This window comes from Scyliorhinus torazame, chromosome 5, assembly GCF_047496885.1.
Source record: "Scyliorhinus torazame isolate Kashiwa2021f chromosome 5, sScyTor2.1, whole genome shotgun sequence".
Classification (NCBI taxonomy): Eukaryota; Metazoa; Chordata; class Chondrichthyes; order Carcharhiniformes; family Scyliorhinidae; genus Scyliorhinus; species Scyliorhinus torazame.
The window spans coordinates 185,159,005-185,174,751 of NC_092711.1; the positions used below are offsets into that span (position 1 = coordinate 185,159,005).

At 46.2% G+C, this 15,747-nt stretch overlaps 1 protein-coding gene across 6 annotated transcripts in view; it reads right to left on the bottom strand.

Annotated features, from left to right (window-relative positions):
* The window catches only part of LOC140420795 (uncharacterized), a 243,839-nt gene that overhangs the window by 221,152 nt on the left and 6,940 nt on the right, over nucleotides 1-15,747 (bottom strand). The window lies entirely within an intron of this gene.

The window sequence follows — 15,747 nt, forward strand, 5'->3', positions numbered from 1 at the left end:
AATCACCCGACCTGTCTCAGTGCATTTGCGACTGAAACCCTAATTCATGCCGCTGTTACTTTCTGACACAACTATCCTAACACACCCTGTCTGGGCTCCCATATTCTATCCTCCATAGTCCTGACACCATCCCAATCTCTGCTGTCTGTGCCTTCAGCACATTGAGTCCTGTTCCCCCATCACCCCTCTTTTCCCTGATGTGTATTGTCAACTGCTCAGCTACTTGATTTTAATTATCATCTTTGATTTCAAATCTCTACATTGCCTTACCTCTAAAATCCATTCCAACCACACAACCCTCTGAGATATCTACTTGCTCTAATTCCGGCCTCTTGGACATTCCCCATTTTAATAATCAGTGACTGTCCCTTCAGTCCCTTCATCTCTTAGCTTTGAAACACTCTCCCCACACCTCTCCATTTCCCACATGCTTTCCTTCTTTAAGACTCGAGAGTATTGCTAAATAAAGAAGCATTTCTGCCAAAACCTTTTCTCGTGCTCATCAGGGCAAACACAAGAATAGCAAATTTCAAGGATTATAATATGTCTTCCTTACACTTGCTTGAAGCTCCATAGAGATACACAGGGAGCTGTTCACTACAAGGAGTATGTCCAAGCAATGGGACTTTTGATGAATTAAACAAAATCATGGGGGGGGGGGGGGGAAGCTGGGGGGAATGCAACTGCTCCCTGGCACATGAACAATGAGAGCTGAATGGCATACCAATCAGCGCCCTTTTCTCGTAGTGTAAATTGTTGTTCCTTTTAAAATTTGGAATTCCTGTGTCTGTCCCGATGAGTATGACCCGAAAAGCTTCAACAACCTGTCCCTTTTTCAGTCATACTCCGGTTCTGTAATAATCGAGCGACCATTTCAGACGTTCCTTAAAACTTTTGTCCACCTGCCCAATTTTTTTTGTCTGGTTGTCAGACTTGGATAATTTTCCTGTGAATTTCACTGGGATGATTGATGATGTTAACAGAAGTTGTTGTTGTTTCTGACTGTAAACCTGACATCCTGTTGTTACAACAATCCACTGATTCCACATGAAACTCAGTCTCTGATTCATTGACCCATGAGGGTTATTCATCCAGGTTTGCAGCCTCTGCAAAGATGGCGGTTTTGCATGCTCCCCGGTACTCACTGCCTCTATAAAAATTGCGGCCGCGCATGCTCCCTGGAACTCACTACCCAAAGACAGGTAGTGGCTGCACATGTGCACTCACTCTCATTGTTGCACAGAATGATGATGTGGACATGCCGGCATTGGACTGGGGTGAGCACAGTAGGAAGCCTTACAACACCAGGTTAAAGTCCAACAGGTTTGTTTAAAATCACTAGCTTTCGGAGCACGGAGGTAGGTTCCAGAAACATATATATATATATATATATATATATAGACAAAGTCATATATCTTTGACTTTGTCTATATATATCTTTCTGGAACCTACGTCTTCATTCACCTGAGGAAGGAGCAGTGCTCCGAAAGCTAGTGATTTGAAACAAACCTGTTGGACTTTAACCTGGTTTTGTAAGACTTCTTACTGTGCCCACATAACGATGGCAGCCCTTACCTCAGGCCTGTTCCCGGTGACACTCCCCGTTTGCTCCTGAAATTTTGGGTCCGGTAATTTTGTTATTCGGATTTAGAAATCTCCACTGGATGTTTCTGAACCCTTCCCGCGCACTCCGCTGGCTCTGTTCCTCCCCCGATCCACTGGTTTCATTGCTCAACTAGTCTGCGTTGTTTCTTGTTCGCTCCTCACAGCACCAGCCCACACTGCGCCATTCACAGCCGGGTACTGCGCCTGCGCCATTCACAGCTAGGTACTGCGCCTGCGCGAGGCGCTCCAGTGGCGAGAAGAGGGCACATTCTGAACTGTGACAATGCCAGGTAAACACCTTGCCATTGGGACCCATGTTTAATGGAAATTAATGCTTGGCGAATCCGATTACAATTACAGCTACTGACACACATTCAAATTATTAAATCAATTGATACAGCAAATACAGCCCCCTCCCAACACAGTTCTGTCCTAGGTGAACTGAACAGCAGAACAAACTCCAGTAGTTAGGTGTGAACACACTGGAGTCTCAGCAGTTGGAATGAACACGTTATTTTTTTTCTCCCATTGACTGAAGTTAAACTACTCCTTGTCAATAAGAACGTGCTGACCATGGGTCAAATATTTTGAGCTTTGAACAATGCAATTTTAATCAATGGGAAAACTGAGTAAATGTGAAGAATCTGAATGGTCTCTCTCTGGTGTGACGGTGTTCTTCTGACATTAAATGATATGTTCAAATGAAAGCATTTCCATATTAAGATGGTAAATTACCTTTTTAGGATGGCATTATAGCCATGAGTTTCTAGTTTTGATGGGAATTCCAAATCCTTCTGATAAGAGTTTCACATTCTCAGTGCTCTCAAGTTAAAGAAATGTGAAACACTACGGATGTTGAAATTCTGAACTATACTGGGCACAGTGGTTAGCACTGTTGCCTCATGATGCCGAGATCCCAGGTTCGATCCCGGCCCTTGGTCACTGTCCTTGTGGAGTTTGCACATCCTCCTCGTGTCTGCCTGGTTATTACTCCCACAACTCAAAGATGTGCAGATTAGGTGAATTGGCCATGCTAAATTAACACTTAAGTGGAAAAAATTGGCTACTCTAAATTCATTTAAAAAAAAGAAATTCTGAACTATAAACAGAACATTCTGGAAATACTCAGCAATCTATTAGCATCTGTGGCAAGAGAAATTAAGTTCCCATTTCAGGCCAAAAACATTTCATTGGAACCGCACTGCATCAGTGCTCAGGCCTGAAACATTAACTTTCTTTCTCCATCCACAGGTATGAGGAGTATTTTCAGCATTCTCTGCTTTAATCTCTGCTCAAAGATTGCGCCTGAATTGCACCTTAGATTCATGGCTAACTGATGTTTATTCTTGTCTGCCTGCACTTGTCTGCAACATCAAATCTTCATCCCTCATTCTCTTTACTAGAAAAAGTATTTAGAGCATGTCCAATCTTTTCTGAGGGAAATTCAAGAGTTTGTCCTCACTCCTGATTTTGTTTTTTAAAAATTGATTCAAGGGCTAGGCCAGCATTTATTGCCCTTGAGAAGGCAGCAATGAGCTGCCTTCTTGAAATGCTGCAGTCCATCTGGGTTCTGATCCAGGGCTCAGAGCATTATCCTGGGTCTCTGCATTACTCAGTGACAATACCACTGCCTCCTCACAGGTTGTTGCATCTCCTCCAGTCCTTCTACATAAAAAGACCTGAGCTAATTTGAGCAAAAGATTCATTATTCCACATAAACGTCTGACTTTTGCAGATTTTCAGTCATTTTCCCATTAGTGAAGAAAGTTGGGATGGAATGAGTAGATTCAGTGAGTCAATCTGTAACAGTACAGAGCATTTTCCAAGTAGTCACTTCCTTATAGTGAAACTTTGACTGTTTCACGACTAATCTGTTAACTATGACATTCAAAATAGAGTATCAGACAAAGACAGGATTGCAGCATGGTGACAGTTGGCCACATTACTTTGGATCAGCCTGAGGTAGTTGATCAGCCATGATGTGATTGAACAGCAGAGTTGGCTCATCTGGCCGAGTGGCCTTCTGCTGCTCCCATCTCCTGTGTTTCTATTAAATGAAACGTTGCTGTTTATTGCAAGGTGAATGGAATCGAAAAGTAGGGATGTTTTGATCAAGATGTACAGGGACCTAGTGAGACTACAAGTAGAAAACTCTGTAAAGGAGTTTTAAGGAAGGATAGAAAATTGTCAAAAGCAATTCAGAGAACGTTCCCACAGCTGATGCTCAGATGGCGAGGGAGGTTATCTTATGACGAAAGGTTGGACAGGCTGGGCCTGTATCCGGTGATGTTTAGAAGATTGAAAGGTGATCTTACTGAAACAGATAACATTCTGAGAGGACTTGACAATGTGGATGCTGAAAGAACATTTCCCCTTGTGGGAGAGACTAGAAATAGGAGAGACAGTTCAAAATAAGGCATCTCCGATTTAACACTAGAGATGAGGGAACCTTTTCGCAAACCCACTGGTGTGTCAGGGGGTTGGATGACTGAGAGAATTTCTTCCCACACTTGCAGCAGGTGAACGGTCTCTCTCCAGTGTGAATTCACTGGTGTACAGTGAATTCAGATGATGGGTTGAACCCAGCTGCACAATGAGAGCACTCTCATCAGTGTGAACACTTTGATGGCACATAAAGTCTCTGGACCTTTATCACACTTCTCACACTCTGGACATTTAAAATGTCTCTTGTTTGTGTGAACCTTCTGGTATATCAGCACATTGGACAAGCGACTGAATTTCTTCTCACACTCAGAACAGGTGAATGACCTCTTCCTAGAGTGAACCCGCTGATGTTTCAGCAGGTCAGATGATTGAGTGAATACCTTCCCACACTTGGAGAAGGTGATCGGTTTCTCGCCAGTCTGACTGCGCCGACAAACTTCCAGTTCAGTTTGGTAATTAAATCCTTTTCCACAATTCCTGCATTTCCACGGTTTCTCCCCGTTGTGATTCTGTTTATGCTTTGATAGGTGAGATGACCGGCTGAAGCCTCGCCCGCGCACAGAACACGTTTACGGTTTCTGCCCACTGTGAATGGTGCTTTTCCCTTTCATGTTTAAAATCTGATGATGTTCAGGTTACGATAAATTGGGCGACTCTGTCAGATCCTGATGTGATGTTGGCTTCAGTTTCCTGACTGCAAATCCTCCCCTTCTAATACCCTGTGAAATTGATTTAAAACAGACAAAAGGGAGTGAGAGAGAACGCAAAAATCACAAAGACAGGTGGTGAAATTGAGCTGAATGATTCTGGTAATTTGTGGGACCGACACAAGGAAATATTTACCATGAAAGCTGCTGGATTATTGTAGAACCCAACTGGTTCACTAATGTTCTTTAGGGAAGGGAACCTGCTCCCCACTCTGGACCTACATAAGCACATCAGAAATGATGGCAGGAGAAGACCAAATAAAGAGTCTGTCCTGTCATTTCACAATTATACCTGATCTTGGGCGTCAACTCCAATTTCCTGCGCTCCCCTTTTCGCTCAACTCCCCGAGAGATCAGAAACCTTTCCATCTCAGCTGGAAATACTCAATGATGAAGCATCCGTAACATGCTGTGTTAAATCTCTGTGTCAAGAGAGGAAAAAACACAGAAAAGGAGGAGAGACAGAGAGGGGAAGTTGGAGATGTCATAATATACACACAAGTATATGATGGTGCACAGACAGACTGAGTAACACAAAGGATGACCAATGAACATACAGAACACAGCAGCCAATCAGCAGACAGGACACAGCCACTATATAACCAGGGGGCACTAGTTTTCCCAGGCTCTCGAGATGCAGCCTCTGAGACAGTCAGAACCTGTGAGCAACAACGAGAACATCCACCATGTGGCAGTAAGATAGTCTGGTCAGGTTAGCCTCAGGTCTCCAGTCAACTCAGCATAGTATCAACCCACAGTTCAAGCATGTTTAATAGTTGAGAGTTTAATAAAATAGTGTTGTATTTATTCAAGTGTTGGAAGCCTGACTCTCTCTTTGCTACAGTAAACGCAGTCCTCGCAGATCCAGCTTACCCAACACATCATGGTACCAGTGAGTTATGTTTGAGTTTGACGGACCCAGCTTGAGAGAGTCTACCTTTGACCAGCGATCAACCATCCGGGTCCGCCCTCCCCCGCCGCTCCGCATCGCCGGCAACCTCGGTGTGAACTGGAAGATTTTTAAGCAGAAGTTTCAGCTGTATCTTGAAGCCATCGACCTCGAGGCCGCATCGGATAGCAGAAAGATTGCCCTCTTCCTCGCTACAGCCGGGGACCACGCTATCCACATTTTTATCTCCCTCACCTTTGCTGAAGGTGAGGGCAAAACAAAGTTCAAAACAGTCCCGCTGAAGTTCGACAGCCACTGTGACATCGAAGTCAACGAGAGCTTTGAACGCTATGTGTTCCAGCAGAGGCTTCAGGGTAAGGATGAACCTTTTCAGTCCCTCTTAACCCATCTCCGTATCCTCGCGCAATCCTGCAACTACAGCTCCACTTCAGACTCCATAATCCGCGACCAGATCGTTTTCGGGGTCCATTCCGATTCCCTTTGCCAGCAACTCCTCAAAGTTAAGCAGCTCACTCTCACCATCGATACCTGCGTCCCACATGAGCACGCTAATGACCGGTACTCCCATATCAAGGCGGCAGAGACGGCGTGGCAAGGCCCCCACAATGCGGAGCGGGTGCAGGCTGTAAAACAGCTCCAGGGCCTGAGTCTGGATGATGGCAGCCATTTTGCGTGCTTTTCCCGGGCTCCTGCGCATGCGCACACCGAGGGGACGGCGAGGCCGAGGATCGAACTGCGCATGTGCGCACATCTCTCGACCACACCGCGCATGCACGATGGCGCAAGGAACATTCTGACATGCAACAACTGTGGCTCCGCCCACTTAAAGCGGCAATGCCCCACGAAATCTCGCGCTGTCTCCAGTATGGCAAGCTTGGCCACTAGGCAGCCCTGTGCAGATCTGCTCAACTGCCCACCACACAGCGATCCCAGCCGCAACGTAGGAAAGTCCGGTCAGTGTGGCAATACGCTGCAGACTCCGACATGGTTCAAGATCCCGACACCGAGGATCTCACATCCCCATTCCCGGTGGGCATCGTCACCAAGCATACAATGCTTTCCAAAAAGAAGGCCAATCCACTCCCAGTGCTGAGCATTGATCCGGACGACGAGTAGTGTGCCACCCTTACGGTCAACGAATCTCGCATACGCTTCAGACTGGACACCGGCGCTTCAGCAAACCTCATTTTGAAGTCTGACCTGGATACCATCCACGTCAAACCGAGCATTTTTCCAACGCCCTGCCAGCTAATCGACTCCAATGGCAATGCCATTCCTGCCAGTGGCTCATGCCAGCTTGTGGTTTCTCGTCGTTCCTCATGAGCCACCGTGTTTCAAAATAGTAACGTCCAACAAAGTTTCCTTGCTCGGTGCTCAGGCCTGCAAAATCCTGAATCTTGTGCAGCGGGTTCACTCCATGTCGCCCGCTGAGGCATCAGGCTCGCTAGATGCCAACTTTCAAACCCAATTAAATGACATTGTAGCATGGTACCACAGCATCTTAGAGGGTGTGGGCACACTCCCCTACACATACAAGATACTTCTGAAACGGAATGCCACACCCATGGTTCATGCACCGCGTCGGGTGCCAGCACCCCTTAAGGACCGCCTCAAGCAGCAGCTGGAAAACCTCCAGGACCAGGGCGTCATTTCTAAGGTCACGGAACCCACAGACTGGGTTAGCTCCATGGTTTGTGTCAAAAAACCGTCAGGGGAACTTCGCATTTGCATCGATCCCAAAGATTTGTATCCTAGCATCATGAGGGAATACTACCCCATCCCTAAGCGAGAAGAGCTCACTAGCGAAATGGCTCACGCCAAGTTATTTACGAAGCTGGATGCCTCCAAGGGGTTTTGACAGATACAGCTTGATGCATCCAGTCAAAAGCTCTGCACTTTTAACACCCCATTTGGTCGTTACTGTTACAACCGGATGCCCTTTGGCATCATCTCCGCCTCGGAGGTGTTCCACCGAATAATGGAGCAAATGATGGAGGGCATCGAGGGGGTGCATGTGTACGTCGATGACATCATTGTCTGGTCCACAACTCCTCAGGAACACATTGATCGCCTCAAGCGAGTGTTCCATAGGATCCACGAGCATGGCCTCCGACTCAACAGAGCCAAGTGCCCGTTCGGTCAAGCAGAAGTAAAGTTCCTCGGCGACCATATTTCGCAGTTCGGTGTGCAGCCAGACGCAGATAAGGTGTCGGCGATCAATGCTATGAAGACACTCCGCGGAGGACAAGAAAGCGGTCCTCCGCTTCCGAGGAATGGTCAACTTCCTTGGAAGTTTATCCCCAACCTCGCATCTCACACCACAGCTCTCCGCAATCTTGTAAAAAAGACCACTTACTTCAAGTGGCTCCCCGCTCATGAGCGAGAGTGGCGTGAGCTCAGGGCGAAACTTACCAAGGCCCCGGTCCTGGCATTTTTTGACCTTGCCAAGGAGACAAATATCTCCACCGACGCGAGCCAGGCTGGCATTGGGGCAGTACTCCTCCAGCGCGATGAATCCTCCTCCTGGGCCCCAGTCGCATATGCATCTAGAGCCATGACCCCTACTGAGCAGCAATATGCTCAAATCGAGAAAGAGTGCCTGGGCCTCCTCGCGGGGATTTACAAATTCCATGATTATGTGTATGGACTCCCCAAGTTTACGGTAGAAACGGACCACCAGCCACTGGTTCACATCATACAGAAGGACCTCAACGATATGACGCCACGCCTACAGCGTATCCTCCTCAAACTCCGACGCTATGATTTCGACTCGGTCTACACCCCGGGCAAGGAGCTTATTGTGGTCGAAGCACTCTCTCGCTCCATGACCACGCCGTGTGAGCAGTCGGACTTCGTCTGCCAGATCGACGCCCATGTTGAGTTCTGCGCATCCAACTTTCCGGCCACTGACGAAAGGGTCGCGCAGATTCGTCAAGAGACAGCCAGGGATCCTTTACTCCAACGGGTCATGCGCCATCTCACAGATGGTTGGCAGAAGGGCCAGTGCCCGCAGTTCTACAATATAAAAGACGACCTGGCAATGGTCGATGGCATACTAATGAAAATGGACAGGATAGTAATACCACAGAGTATGCGAGAGCTTGTCCTCGGCCAACTCCACGAGGGTCACTGGGGGTGGAAAAGTGTCGTCAGCTAGCCTTAGAGGCAGTATATTGGCCTGGCATCAATGACGACATCGCCAACACTGTCCTAAATTGCCCAACGTGCAAACGGTTCCAACCGGCTCAGCCGAAAGAGTCTTTGCAGCCGAATGAACTGGTGTCGTCCACATGGACCAAGGTTGGCATTGATCTCTTCCACGCAAAAGGCCAGGACTACGTCCTCCTCGTGGACTATTTTTCAAATTACCTCGAGGTGGTCAGACTGCATGACCTCACATCAGCAACAGTCATCAGGGCGTGCAAAGAGACCTTTGCCCATCATGGCATTCCACTTACGGTCATGACAGATAATGGCCGTGCTTCTTCAGTCAGGAGTGGACGGATTTTGCCCGACGGTACAATTTCACGCACGTCACTTCAAGCCCCCACTACCCCAGTCAAATGGGAAAGCAGAAAAGGGGGTACACATTGTAAAACCACTGTTGTGTAAAGCTGCTGATTCGGGTTCAGATTTTCACCTGGCATTGCTAGCCTACAGGGCGACTCCTTTGTCTGCTGGCCTGTCCCCAGCACAGCTGCTAACGAACCGCACACTATGGACGACGGTGCCAGCTCTCCACGTCCCGGACCTTGACAATTTTCCGGTCCTGCAAAGAATGCAACTGTCTAGGGCCCAATGCAAGTCGGCGTATAATGCCCACGCCACAGATCTCACTGCTCTGGTCCCTGCTAATTCCCTGCTGAACTGGTTCCCCGGTTCAGAACGAGGCGGTACAGAAATCATCCTTTAACATTATCTGTCTCTCCTGTGTCTGTTTCATCGCTGCCTTCTCTGTTGCTAATCCGGTCTGTTTTTTAGGACAAAGTCGTCCGCATCTGAAGGGGCGGTAAAGTAATGCTCCATGCCCTGGTATGTTACCCAAAGTTTGGCTGGTAAAGCATCCCAAACTTGATTTTGTTCCTGTACAGGGCCGACTTTGCCCGATCAAATGCTGCCCGGCACTTTGCCAGGTCATCCCCAATGTCTTGGTACACTCTGATTCTGTGTTCTCCCAGCTGCAGGCCTTTGTTTGCTTGGCCCATCGTGGGATTCTTTCCTGGCCCCCAGTGTAGCTTGGCGATGATTGCTCTCGGCTGCTTCCCATTTGGATTTTGGCCGGAGGGACCTTTGGGCCCTGTCGATCTCAGGTGGGTTGTGGAGGTTGTCCCTTCCCACCAGGTTTCCTAGCATCTGTGCCACATTGTTCGTTGGGTCCCTGCCCTTGGTTCCTTTTGTCAGGCAAACTATTCCAATGTTTTGCCATCTCGACTGGTTCTTCTGGTCCTCCCCTTCCTCTTCAGGTTCCCTGGACTGCCACAAACCTCTTCATTTTGGCCTCCAGGGCGATGATTCGATCGCTCTGGTATGTCAAGGCTTTCTCCAGTGCTTTTATTGTATTGCACTGAGCCTCTTGTCTCTTTCCCACTTTGTTGAGGCCCACCTGTATGGTGGCCAGCGCTAATGTCACTGCCAATTTGATCTTGACTTTTATTTCTTCCTACAGTTCTTTTGTGAGGAATGTCTTCCAACCATCCTCCGGTGGGGATGTGGGGAGAGGGGATGCTGGTGGATCTTGTCTTGCGGTCACTGGTCTCCCTCTGTCGGGTGTGGCCGTGGACTCGCCATCTCGTGAATCCGCTGGCCCACTTGCTCGCTTTTCCTGTCCTTTTCTGCCATTTTGTGTTTCTCTGTGGCCTCTGGAGCTGCTGGTTCCCCGCCATTCCTGCTAGTCTTTGTGTTGTTGAGGATGAGGGGATCTTTTAGTCTAGTTTTTGCAGGTTAATTTTGACCAGAAGTGCCTATTTTCGTGTCCATCGGAGGAGAGCCACCTTGTGCGTGACTGCTCAGCATATCCCGTCACCAGAAGTTGGATGAATTAATGAACACCTTGCTGCACTTAGGGCAAGTGAATGGTCTCCCCCCAGTATAAACTTGTGGTTGAATTAACAAATCCCTTCCCACACTGGGTGCAAGTGTACGCTCGTTGCTGTGTCAGCAGGTTGGATGACTGAGTGAATCCCTTTCCATACTCGGAGCAGATGAGTAGTCACTCCCCAGTGTGGCTGTGTTGATGAGCTTCCAGCTGAACTGGATAATTAAATCCCTTCTCACAATCCCCACATTTCCAAGCTTTCTCCCTGTAGTGACTCTATTTATGTTTTCACAGGTCAGGTGATCGACTGAAGTCTCATCTACACACAGAATACATGTACGGTTTCTCCCCACTGCGAACGGTGTTTTTTCCACCATGTTCAAAATCCAACATATTAAGGTTATGATGAACTGAACAACTCTGTCAGATCCTGGTGAGATGTTTGGTTTCCAGACTACAAATCCTCCATTTCAAATACCCAATGAAATTGATTTAAAACAGAAAAAAGGGAGAGAGAACCTACAAAAACACAAAGGCAGGTTGTGAAATTGTGCTGAATGAATCTGGTCATTTATGGGGCTGGCACAAGGAAAAGTGACCATGAAAGCTGCTGGATTGTTGTAAAAACCCAACTGGTTCCTGAATGTCCTTCAGAGAAGGGAACCTGTCACCCTGTCTGGACCAATGCAAGCCTCTATTGGGAAGAGTAGGAGCAACAGGAGCGGAGCATGAGAAAACCGGAGAGCAGCCGAGGAAGGTGATGGAGAGCATCCTGGGAAGGTGAGTGATATAAAAACCGGAGAGCATCCCGGGAAGGTGAGTGATATAAAAACCGGAGAGCATCCCGGGAAGGTGAGTGATATAGACATCGAGAGCAGTCCGGGAAGGTGAGTGATACACCTTGATTGGGGGAAAAAAACCTGAAAAAGGCCGTGACTTGTAAGACTAATAGGAAATCTGCGTTAAATTGGAAAATCAATTTTAAATTACTGATTATAAGTTGCTTTAGATCAAGGTATTTATGAAAGATATTTTAAAAAAGTAGAATTTTTTTTTTAAATGAAAAACTAAGTAAATAAATTAAGGATGGAGGGCCAAGTGGTGCTGAACCTGCATGATGCGGGAGCGTTCATTTAGGAAGGTTCCCTTTGCTTTTGTTGCTGACTTTGGCTCATTTTGCTCTAAACCATATCTGTGGGGAAACAAGAGAGGAAAGAATGTTTCATCAAAATAGAATTGTCTGTTCTGAACCTCTACCCTTACTTGTTGCCACCGGAGTTTAGAAGAGTGAGAGGTGACTTGATTGAAGCACATAGGATCCTGGGTGGTCTTGACAAGGTGGACGTGGGAAGGATTTTTCCGCTTGTGATTGAGTCCAGCACTAAGGGGCACTTTTTAAAAAATACAATGGTCACCCTTTACAGACAGTGTTGAAGAGAATCTTTTCCTGTCCAAGTGTTGTGTGGCATTCGAACTCTCTGCGTCAGAAGGCGGTAAAGGCTGAATATTTGGGGGCAGAGGTAGATAGGTTCCTGTTGGCAAGGGAATCAAAGGTTAACAAGAGTAGATGGGGAGTGTGGAAGTCAACGCAACAAATCAGTCATGATCTTGTGGAATGGCAGAGCAGACTTGAAGGGTCAAATATAACTTCATTAGATTCAAGATTATTATGGAAAAGTACACCGATGAGCCCAAGAGCGAATCTGAGGGTTGGCCGATTTTAATAAGATCAGATATGATTTGGCCAGATTTGACTGGGAGCAGACACTTTTAGGCAAATCTGTGACATTTGTCACAGGTGGGCAGCACGGTAGCACAAGTGGATAGCACAATTGCTTCACAGCTCCAGGGTCCCAGGTTTGATTCCGGCTTGGGTCACTGTCTGTGCGGAGTCTGCACATCCTCCCCGTGTGTGCGTGGGTTTCCTCCGGGTGCTCCGGTTTCCTCCCACAGTCCAAAGATGTGCAGGTTAGGTGGATTGGCCATGATAAATTGCCCTTAGTGTCCAAAATTGCGATTAGTGTTGGGTGGGGTTACTGGCTTATGGGGATAGGGTAGAGGTGTGGACCTCGGATAGGGTGCTCTTTCCAAGAGCCGGTGCAGACTCGATGGGCCGAATGGCCTCCTTCTGCACTGTAAATTCTATGAAATCTATGAAACAGTGCGATGCATTCAAGAAGGAAATAGGGAGCGTGCAAGTCCAACATGTTCCAAAAAAGAAAAAGGGTGGGACCAACAACTCCAATGAACCCTGGATATCTAGGGATATACAGCATTGGATAAGGAGAAAAAGGGAGGCAGATGCCGAGGGCACAAACCAGCAGAAGTCCGAGAAGCATTTAGAATGCGCAGGAGGAAACTTAAAAAGGAAATTAGGTGAGCAAAAAGGACACTGGCAGGTAAAATAAAGGAAAATCCGAAGTTGTCTTACAAGTCCATTAAGGGTAAAGGGTATCTCAGGAAAGATTAGGGCCCATTAAGGACCACAGTGGTAATTTGTGTTTGGAGCCAGAAAATTGGTGGGGTGATAAAAAGTGAGGATAGCCTTCGATTACAAGAGGATATCGGTGGGCTGACCAGTGGCAAATGGAATCCATCTGGATAAGTGTGAGGTAATGCAATGGGCAGGACAAACAAAGCAAGGGAATACCTGATAAATGGCAGGACATTGGGAAGCATTGAGGATCAGAGGGATCTTGTTGTCCATGTACACCAGTCCCTTAAGGTAGCAGAGCAGGTGGATAGTGGTTAAGAAGGCATATAATATCGGAGGCATAGAGTTGATGAATGTGATATAAAATAGTTACTTTAGAGATACTAGTTAATGTAATGTAGAAATAAGCCACTTTGATTCTGGCAGTTAGGGAGAAAGGGATTTGAGACCGCATGGAAAAAGCAGGAAGAGGTGTGTCTATGAGAGTGATGCTGCATTGATAGGGGCCAAAGAAAGGGATTGGAAGTGAGCCAATCAGAATAGATCAAACAGGTCAGGAGGGATATAGGCTGTCCTATGGGCGTCGAGTATGTGAAACTTGATACCATTTGAATTGATTTGCAGAGATCCCTTTGTTTCTTTGTTCATTCGCTTTCTGGGATATAGGAAACTGGATGTCTCTTATATTTCTATGAAATGAATCAAGCTTGCAAGCTAAATAAATAACTTCTTTTTATGTGCGAATCCATCTCAACTTTTATTGAGGCCAGACTGACAGAGAAAGAAATTTGGGAATCAACATTTGGTGCCGAAAACCGGGATTTCTCAGGGCGATCCTGATGCAACTGCGAAATCAGAATTAGACTGATTATGAACAGGAGGATGGGGAACAAAGGGCCCTCAATGTAGAACTGGAAAACGACCGCGCATTGATTGTTCCCCTCTTCCTATCGTCTGATTAGTCTGGTCACTCGCAGTTGGCACAGAAAGACCGCCTCGACGAAATCACAGGTCAGTCTGGGGATTAGCAATTTAATTGATGGGATTTCATATTGTTGTTTCGGCTTGGGTTAGGGTTTTGGGTTGATGGGACATCTCAAATGATGATTCAATTCCAAGTATAAGGGTTCAGAGGCTGATGTGACTTCAGTAATGAAGGTTCAGTCTATTATATGGGTTCAGAGGCTGATGTGACTTCAGTAATGAAGGTTCAGTCTATTATATGGGTTCAGGGGCTGATGGGACTTCAATAGATGAAGGTTCAGTCCAGTATAACTGTTTTTAAATCTGAAGATGGTTCAACTCTATGTGTGATTGTTTTAAATATATAGTTGATTAAGCTAAAATTGTCTCCTTGGACTGTATTGGCGAAAAACGCAGTTCCGAGGTCTAGTTGAGATTGTGAGGAATGCTGCATATTGGTTGAAGCAGAAGTCTCTCAAAGGGTTAACAGCAGCAGGCGAAGTTGAAAACAGACAGTGCTTCTCACTCAGGCTTTGAGATAACAGCAGCAGCCGTAGTGTAATCGGATACCTTTCCTTTGAGTCAGTGAACACCAGCAAAGTTACGTTTTGAATTAATTAAAGGAAACCAGTGGGTTTCTCCACCTCTTTGATAAAAGTTATTATTTTCGAAAGCAATTGATTGAAATTGCCAGAATCTTAAGTTTTACTTACTTGAAATAAGGTTTATCTCATTTTATCTGGAGATTAATAGAAACTTAAAGAAGATCATGGACACCATTTTAAAAAGTGTCAATCTGGAGATGATAGTTGATTTTGCTAATACTTATGTGTATGTAAAAGAAAAAAAAAACTTGTTAAAAGAAAAATTGTTAAGATAAAGAAATAATTAAGTTGTAAATGTTATACAAGTTTGTGTTAAGCAAATTGTAAATTTAGTTCTGAGTTGAGATCAGAGCTAAGCTTGCAAGTTGCAGTAATTCAATTTGAATTTTCAAACATTTTTAAGTTTAAAAAAAAAAGAGCAAATAGAGAAAAGAAGGACACAGATCTTGAATGCGTTGAATAGCACATTTCAAAGGCCCATAAATCTTTCTGTTATCTTAGACCTAAAACCTAGGAAAACTGAAGAGCCAGGGGAATTTCTGGAGCGTTTTAATGAAATCTACCAGGGGCAGTCAGGCGATTTGCTGTATCAAAATGGTCAGAATTCTCCTCAATACTGTGCTATGTTAATGCATTGCCTACCACCTTCTGTGGTTACTGCTGTGAAATGTAATAACATGAATTGGACAGAGAACGACCCTTCCCAGATGGCAAGGGCAGTCTGATTTTACTGGAAGGAGGGTGTAGGCCAAGAAGGAGGCTCAGTTACAAAGGTTAAGACTGAGTACGTAATGAAAAAGGATGATCTGCGACCCCAACAAGCGGCAGAAATGGTAGTTTACCAGCAGGAGCCCCAATATAGTGACTTTGGGTGGGTGGATCAGCGAAGAGGAGGATGAGATAACAGTGCTATATTTCTATCACCCCCCAGTGGTGGACGTAAGACGTTGAACAGTCACTGCATCACGTTACCCTGGCCTATGACAGAACTGGACGAAACAGGGAGTTGGAGGACAAATACCGGCCATTACTTGAGACCGAAT